Source organism: Osmia lignaria, chromosome 11, assembly GCF_051020975.1.
Source record: "Osmia lignaria lignaria isolate PbOS001 chromosome 11, iyOsmLign1, whole genome shotgun sequence".
NCBI classification, from domain to species: Eukaryota; Metazoa; Arthropoda; class Insecta; order Hymenoptera; family Megachilidae; genus Osmia; species Osmia lignaria.
The window spans coordinates 2,417,379-2,425,494 of NC_135042.1; the positions used below are offsets into that span (position 1 = coordinate 2,417,379).

General features: G+C 37.7%; 1 protein-coding gene across 3 annotated transcripts in view; it reads right to left on the reverse strand.

Moving 5' to 3' along the window:
- Invadolysin (leishmanolysin-like peptidase, invadolysin) overlaps nucleotides 1-8,116 on the reverse strand; it is a 1,079,802-nt gene that overhangs the window by 584,059 nt on the left and 487,627 nt on the right. The gene's annotated exons all lie outside the window — the stretch shown is intronic.

The window sequence follows — 8,116 nt, forward strand, 5'->3', positions numbered from 1 at the left end:
TCATTGAATAAATATTAAGGCAAACATGCACATTGTCGTCATTTGCATCAAATCTAAATCTAACCTAACTTAACTCATCTGAAGATCCGGTAAAGTGTATTCAGATGGCGTTCCCCTTTAACGCTTTTTTGCATTTTTGATAAGTAAGAAAAACGATTTTAATTTTTATAAGGACTCGAAATTTAGGGCGGGGAAGTGGCTCCGCCCCTCCCCCTGCACCCCCACCCCATAAAATCTAGGCTAACCTAACCACTTCTATTGCGAGCCGACTTCCGGTCCAAGTTGATTGTATGTCTTAAGTTCCAATTTTGCATACACCTGACCTAAATTTGTACCCCGGAACCGCTACTGCCTAGCGTTCCAACAGACGGAAGAGTAGTCCTACTATGCCGAAGACGGCGATTATTTTTAATTGATTTTATTTAATTAACGGATGATCTCCTAACATTAAAACCTGTTGCATTCGACTCTGTTAACCGAGATCTATCGATTGACGCCATTTACGACCCGATCGGAGTATTCTGGCCCATACGGAACGGTAGGCCGGCGATTATAATTAATTGACTTTATTTAATTAACGGGTGATCTCCTAACATTAAAACCAGTTGCATTCGACTCAGTTAACCGAGATCTATCGATTGACACCATTTACGATCCGATCGGAGTGATCCCCTATACGGAAGGGTAGCCAAGCGCTTATTTTAAAATTACAAATCAGTCTCCTGCGCGTGCGTCCTTGCACTTGTTTATAATAATGTTGTGTACAATGTATACAACGCATTGTGTACAACGCGGACATTTCACTTTTGCGCGAATAACATTTTTTGTGCATAAATACTTTAACAATTCATTAGAATTTGTTGTTAATACGAGGAATTCGTAAAATTTCATTTTTAGATAGTTGAACAAGTTATTTGTACGATAACCTATTGTATACTGGCTCAGTTTCGAAGAGTACAATTGAAATTTATAAGAAATATCAACAACAGTAAGAAGGATATTCAACGGCTCATTTTCGAAGAGTACGGTTTGAAATGCGTAATAAATATCAACAAAAGTAAGAGGGATATTCAAAGATAACTCAAAATAACTGTTATATTTTCGAAACTTTTTTGGTTAATAACTTTTTAATAAAGAAAGGGGGACGGCTAAAACCTACTGAAGGTTACTCAGGATGGTGACCTTGACAACATATGTCAAGGTCAAGGTCATCGGAGGGTGGTCCGTATTATAAATAATTACCCTTTTTTCTTTACGATTAAATGTTATTCAATTTTATTCAGAATAAATTTCAATTTTTGAACCAAGTTTATCAACCAAGACCTTCGAAGGCTTGTTAGCCCTGAATTCTAAAAATTGTAATCCAATCTTGCATATAAGATAGAACAGTGGATATCTATTATTAAGTAGTTTTATAAGTTTCAATGTGTAACAACAGTACAAAGAAATGAGCGACGACATTTTAACGTTCGAAATTCATTGTCGTAAAATTGTAGTAAATGGATTTGACCAGAAAATCGGAAGTAATAGAATTCGTTCCAGGTATTATTGTGTTGAAAAGTATGGTTGAAAAATATTGATGTAAATATGCTACACGTTACAACAAAAAAGAAAACGTGGCCGTTGCGGGACGGCTGACAAGAGCGAACCTCAAGTCATAATGCTTAAATTTACAGTTTAATTAGAATTGTTTTTAGTAATTTCATGGTACAATTAATTGAAAATGAAAATAAAACGGTCAATATTAGAGAAACTAGCTGTGTTAAGGTCGATTTATATTATCCGTTCAGACACGGGCCGTTTCCGATCAGTTAGGTTCTGAAGAAAACGATGTAGTATTGGTCGTCTTATGTTTGAAACGGAATGCGTCTAAACCGATCCATCACGGTATATATAAACACTCGTATTCAATAACACAGAACAATATTTGTCGGAACCTAACTGATCGGAAACGGCCCGTGTCTGAACGGATAATATAAATCGACCTTTACCCGGCGCTGCCCGGGTGGTATTTTGTCTGTGAGCGTATGAGAAAAAAAGATGAATGCTGAATGCAGGAAGCAGCACCGACAGCGTCGCCATCCATCCCCACAGCTGAGGTACGAAGGTATTCCCACTACTATGTGAATACTGCAGCGGTGGGGATTAGCAGTTCTGCTGAACTGTTCTGCGCTACAGTTTACATAAACGAAATAAACAATATTTTATACATTTCCCGATGCAACAGCGTAATAAAACTGAGCTTATGTCCTTCGCAACGTTATAAGGAACACATCTAAAAAAATCGGATCAAAATCGAAGTAGTAGATTTGGAGATTACCCTGTACAAAGAAAATGCATACAGCTTTATATATTAGTATAGATAGATTTCTTTCTTAATATTAATAGAGGAAATTCTTATTGCAAAAGTTTGTAAATGAAAATGATTTGAAATGTTAGACTTCAGTATTTCAACTTTCTAATTTCATATAATTTTTTAAAATTATACAGCACTTTGGTATGGACATAAAATGAGTTGAGAATTAATAATCAAATAAAAATTTTAATGATGTTGTTGCAAAATATAATTTTAGAGTTGTAGTAGTTTTAAATTGAAAAAGTCTAAAATTTTTTATTGAGCAATTCTAGTTTCAAATATAAATAAATTTCGTCTATTTTAGTTCATATTCTGTTTATTCTGTATGCCATTATTTTGCAATTGTAACTATTTCAAGTATTTTACAATAATCTTTTAATAAATATTCTTTTTTCTATTAGACGTACTAGTGGAACGCCCCGTGCTATGCACGGGGAATTAATCAGTTGATATATAAATTTGATTTTGCCCACCATCCACTCCAAGCTCCAATTCTATGATATTAAACGAAATGAAACTTTTAATTGAAAACTTCGTTGTATTGTAATAATGCATCAATTTGATTTGTTGGAAAATTTGTTGCGCAGGATCCGCTATTATCTTATGGAAACTTTGACCCCTGCGCAGTAGTAAACCGTAAGAGATAGACATGCGCAGTAAATTTTTACAGAGTAATCAAAGAAAAAGTAGTCGAAGCACCCCCAATGATGACGGAATTAGTTTCTATGTATCCCTTAAAAAGTGTCTCTTAAGGGGGTAGACACGGGTAATGCAGTGAGGTGACATTACCGGCAAAAATGGGCCTAAGAAGGGGTCCGGGATTTTTCGCTTTTCGTCCTTATATGAGAATATTTGAAGCTGGGTGAGGGCTCATTCGAAAGAGGAAGGTTCAATGCAGCGCGCTCTGATCATGATTGAACGAGATTTTGTTAATATCTAATAATATGAGTGTCCAAAGTAGAGGAAAAATCGAGAAAATACATCCGCAGAATCCAAGGTATTTTTAGGTCACTAAAAGAGTTTTGTGACTCTAACGATGACCAGAGCGCGCTGCACTGAACTTTTCTCTTTCGAATGAGCCCCCACCCAGCCTTAAATATTCTCATATAAGGACGAAAAGCGAAAAATCGCGATTGCATTCTCACAGACGAGTTCTGCCATTATCTGGATAATACAGAGCAAGTCACGTGACAAATTTAGTTCAGCTAGTAGTTATAAGGTGGCGTCTAAGTAGAAAGGCTGCCGATTTGGAATCGCAGTCCGAATCAAGCGTTATCTTGATCACGTCACTCGAACTGTGCTGCGAAGGCAAGCGAAAAAGGCAATATCGCCCGAACGCTGAGTGAGACGCACTACAGTCATGCTGTCCTTCTCTCATTCTGAATGTTGAGATTGTCCCTTTTCGCTAAGTTTTGACTGCGGCCCGCCTGGATTTTTCACAACGCCCCATAACCTCGTTCCATTCAAACTATATTGTGTTTCGTATCATTTTAATCAGAAAAGTTTCACCAATGCGCTAGTACAAGTTTCATTTAAAAAAAGTCAAAAATAAAAAAGTTTTTTGATTCAATTAGTATTAGTCACACCGATACGTTTCGGCTCTTTCCTCTGATCATCGGACCTCTCTCTTTCTACCACTGTCTGTCCTTTTCTACGTTCACGCTTGGATGCTCGTCGCGTGTAACCCGAGATTCGACACCTCGACTGGATATATGCAACGTCTGGGTGCCAATGTTTGTTGCATATATCCAGCTTTTACTGTAATTCGAGATTCGACATCTCGGCTGGATATGTCAATGCAACGTCTGGTTCCCAATCTCTGTTGCATATATTCAGCTTTTACTGTGTATGTAGACGCGAGGTCCCTCCATTTATTAGTTCTAATAGTACCTTAGTACTTTTTTATGCAGAACGTTTCAAGGAGTTGACACAAGTAAAAAAAAAATGCACTTCCATTTAAATAAAAAGTGGATTTGCATTTTTTGAATGCATCGTTGCATTCACGGAGAAAATGAAATCACAGAAAAATAGACATTATCATACCACTGAACTTTTTATAAACAGCTTATTCATATCTCTTATCAAATTCAAGATATAATCCGTCAGAAATTGCATGACGTATCCTGTATATTTTTATTAATTAAAAAACATTTATTTAAAGAGTTAATAACTTTTTCTAACAAATTTCTCAGATTGCACGTTCCTTCGGTTCTTCAGAGTAGGCATATATTTTTCAGCAGCGAGGGGTGCTACGGTGCGCTATATAAAATCCACGCGTTCAGTCAGTCAGAATTTATCGGAGCGGGACAATTCTATCATTTGGGTTGAAAGAAGGATAGCACGATCACCGTACATCTCACTCTAAACACGCGCCAATGTTTCGCTTTCGTTCTTCAGGCGTATCGTCGCGATGCCTCTGGCGAGATGAACATTTGAATGTGTTTGTAAAAATACTTGAGGCGCTGTTGCCCTCCTAGATCGTGTTGCGCGCACGCTAGCTGAGAATTAAACCTTTCAAATTCGTAACAGACCACGCAAGTGGCTCCACCAGGCCCAACGAAAAATCTGCTGTAATACCGACGTCCCGAATCGGAGAGGTCACGTGCCGTGTCTAGCCCCTTAATAAGGTTTTTACTGTACTATCATTGTAAGAGTATACATATAATATTTTTCTGCCTTGTTTACGAGCATGCGTACAACGTCTCAGCGTAACTCACAGACATGTTTCTGCGTTTGTCACGTAGACAGACCGTTTTTATCAAACGTGTCTCCTTTCAAATAAGCTTAAACATCTGGAAAGGAAAACTCTCGGGCAAACCGACCATTTACTCTCGTAATAAACAGAAGGCCCACCGATAGCAGAACCAAACACTTGGGAAAGCAATGGGTCCGCCGTAATCAAATAGCAGATGCAACCACTCTAAACTGTCGCAGAGGCAGGTGGACCCAGCCTGATCACTCGAATAGTAACCAGACCACCCTTCTTAATTAGTATATAAACCCGTTCGTACCAACGATCGGGGGCAGTACCAGAGTTCATCTCGTGTCGAGCACGTCGTGTACGGTAGTGAGTTGGTTACTATTAGTGAGATCGGGTTGAAGTCCCCTTCGAGCAACATTCACCTTATAGAATCCGCGAGTCGTGTTTCTATTTGGCATTACAATCAACCACACACAACACCCCCGCATTGCCAGTGCGTGAACACCGAGCATAGTGGAAATAGGTAATATATCACATTATACACCTATATTCGCGACAACAACATCTGTAATAGACCAAGATTGTAGAATATATACATTGCTGTGTCAAACCCACATTAGCATTCTCCTTTAAACCCAGTGAAACCTTGTGACAGTTCCTACCACAATACAATCTTACCGCTCGGGTTGTATTGATAATAAAATAAGTTACGCGGCCGCCAATCAGAAAGCCTCTGATAGCCACGCGCGCTGCCAAGCCGTCGGCCACGTAACACGTTATAATATGACGTTATTATATGATTATTTTTATTACTGTAGGTAAATACGGCGAGATCGTCTTTTGTTGCGAACATTCTCGTACGCACGATCGACGCAAAAGGGTATAGCAGGATAAGATGGTCAAAAGTGCCCTTGAGCCGATTTTACTTCGCAATGTACCATTCGATAGCTTATCCCAAAAAACCATGGTACACCAAGTTTCAGCCCTGTACCTCAACCGGGAGGGTAGTTACAGGGTAAGAAAGAAAAAGTAGTTTTTGCCATATTTCTCCTATTTAACAATATGCAAAAAATCAGCAAAAATTCTAAAATATTCTAGACATGCTTCTATGTATACATGATAAAATATTTTAAAACCATTTTTCGTACATTACTAAATGATTATTGTGTATTCTTATGTAATTAATAATAAAAAAAAAATGATTTAAAAAAAAAAAAATTGGACCTTCATGGGGGCGCGAACCTGCGACAAAAAAGTTTCCAGCGGTTCCGCAGTCGGAGACCTTACCCACTCACCGACCATGATCGTTGAAAAACTTTCTAATATTTCAGAAGATAAGGTGCGTAATTTTCAATTATCTACAATAATTTTACTTTCTCCATTCAGATATTGCTCCATCCAACGCAAAAATATAAAAAATCACACAATCCACTAACTGTATAAAGGAAATGTAAAAATTGAAGGTATTTCTCAAGTTATCGGACAAAATATGCCGAAAATGACGGTTTTTGATTTTTATAAGTACGATGCACCACACCTAAAAATCTGAAAAAAATTGTAAATAGTCATGCTAATATCTAACTACTGTGAAAGTAAAAATGTAGTCGCTAGAAAGCTTCTACCCAAAATCTCAATTTTCCGACTTTTTTTTGCGTTTTTGATTTTTCATGCCTGGGATTTGCAGCCGAAAAATCTGAAAAAATTCATAATCATAAAGAAACATGTCTAGAATATTTTAGAATTTTTGCTGATTTTTAGCATATTGTTAAATAGGAGAAATATGGCAAAAACTACTTTTTCTTTCTTACCCTGTAACTACCCTCCCGGTTGAAGTACAGGGTTGAAACTTAGTGTACCATGGTTTTTTGGGATATGCTATCGAATGGTGCATTGCGAAGCAAATTCGGCTCAAGGGCACTTTTGACCATCTTATCCTGCTATACCCTTTCGCTGGAGATCCGCTACAATACTAATAATTATTTTGAAAACATGTGAATGTGAGAGAAATAGAGGAGAGAGACCCAAGGGATGGTAGTAGGAGGTAGGGAATCGTAACGTTCCTTCAAGTCGATGTTATTGCCGAACGCGCCAAGGAAAACTTTGCTCTAACAATTTTCGTACACGTTTACTTCAATTTATTTACACAGGATGACGGATGTAAGAAATATTTTACATCAATGCATTACATAGCTGTGCAGTAGATGCTCGTTATATTATCGCCGATACGGCTGTAGGAACGGAAAATTTGTCAAGCTTCCAAGCTCTTATTTGAAGGTGGAGGAAAGGTAGATTATGATCGTGGAAGGGTGGTAATAAAAATGCTCCAAAATCCATGTGAATGCCAAATCGCTCACGTCGCAATATAACGAAAGTCCACTGTGTATATATTTTGTGTTTATGAAAGTCCTACACAGTACATATTGTGGTGTATGTCGTATGTGTGTCGGTGCGAGTGCGACTTTTCGGCGTAGGCTCTGCGGGATGGCGTGTCAAGTAGGTAACGACATCGCGTCGTGCCGTTTGCTTGGAGGGGACCCGTGATTTTTAGGCATTGCGTAGCAATTGAGGGATAATCGACAGTCGCGTCGTTAATGATCGATGAAAACGGACGAAAACGGTCGATAGGCCGGACGCTGTGTGTGTTGATTGTCTGTCGCAAGTTGCATTTCACTTTATATGCGTACCAAAGTTCAAACTGTTTCATTTAATAAACTATAGTCTTAGACCTACACTGTTGTTTCGCATGAAATAAATACTCCCTCGCTATTCTGATTCCACAATATAATAACTTAAATTTCATAAAACCCCATGAAATTCTATGAAATATACAAAAATATAAAGTGTGTTACCTTTTTACAAGTATTGTAGTTTTATTAACTGATCATGAATGTTATCTAAACTCTTTTTTCAATCTCCGGACTTTTTTGACAACTCTGTACATCTTTAAAAGATCTGTTATCTGTTTATTTCTATGATTTATACCGAAGCTTTATTTTTATCCATGTAAACAAAACACTATCTATTTACAAGGTAAATTGAATGTTTCAGAAACTGGCAGT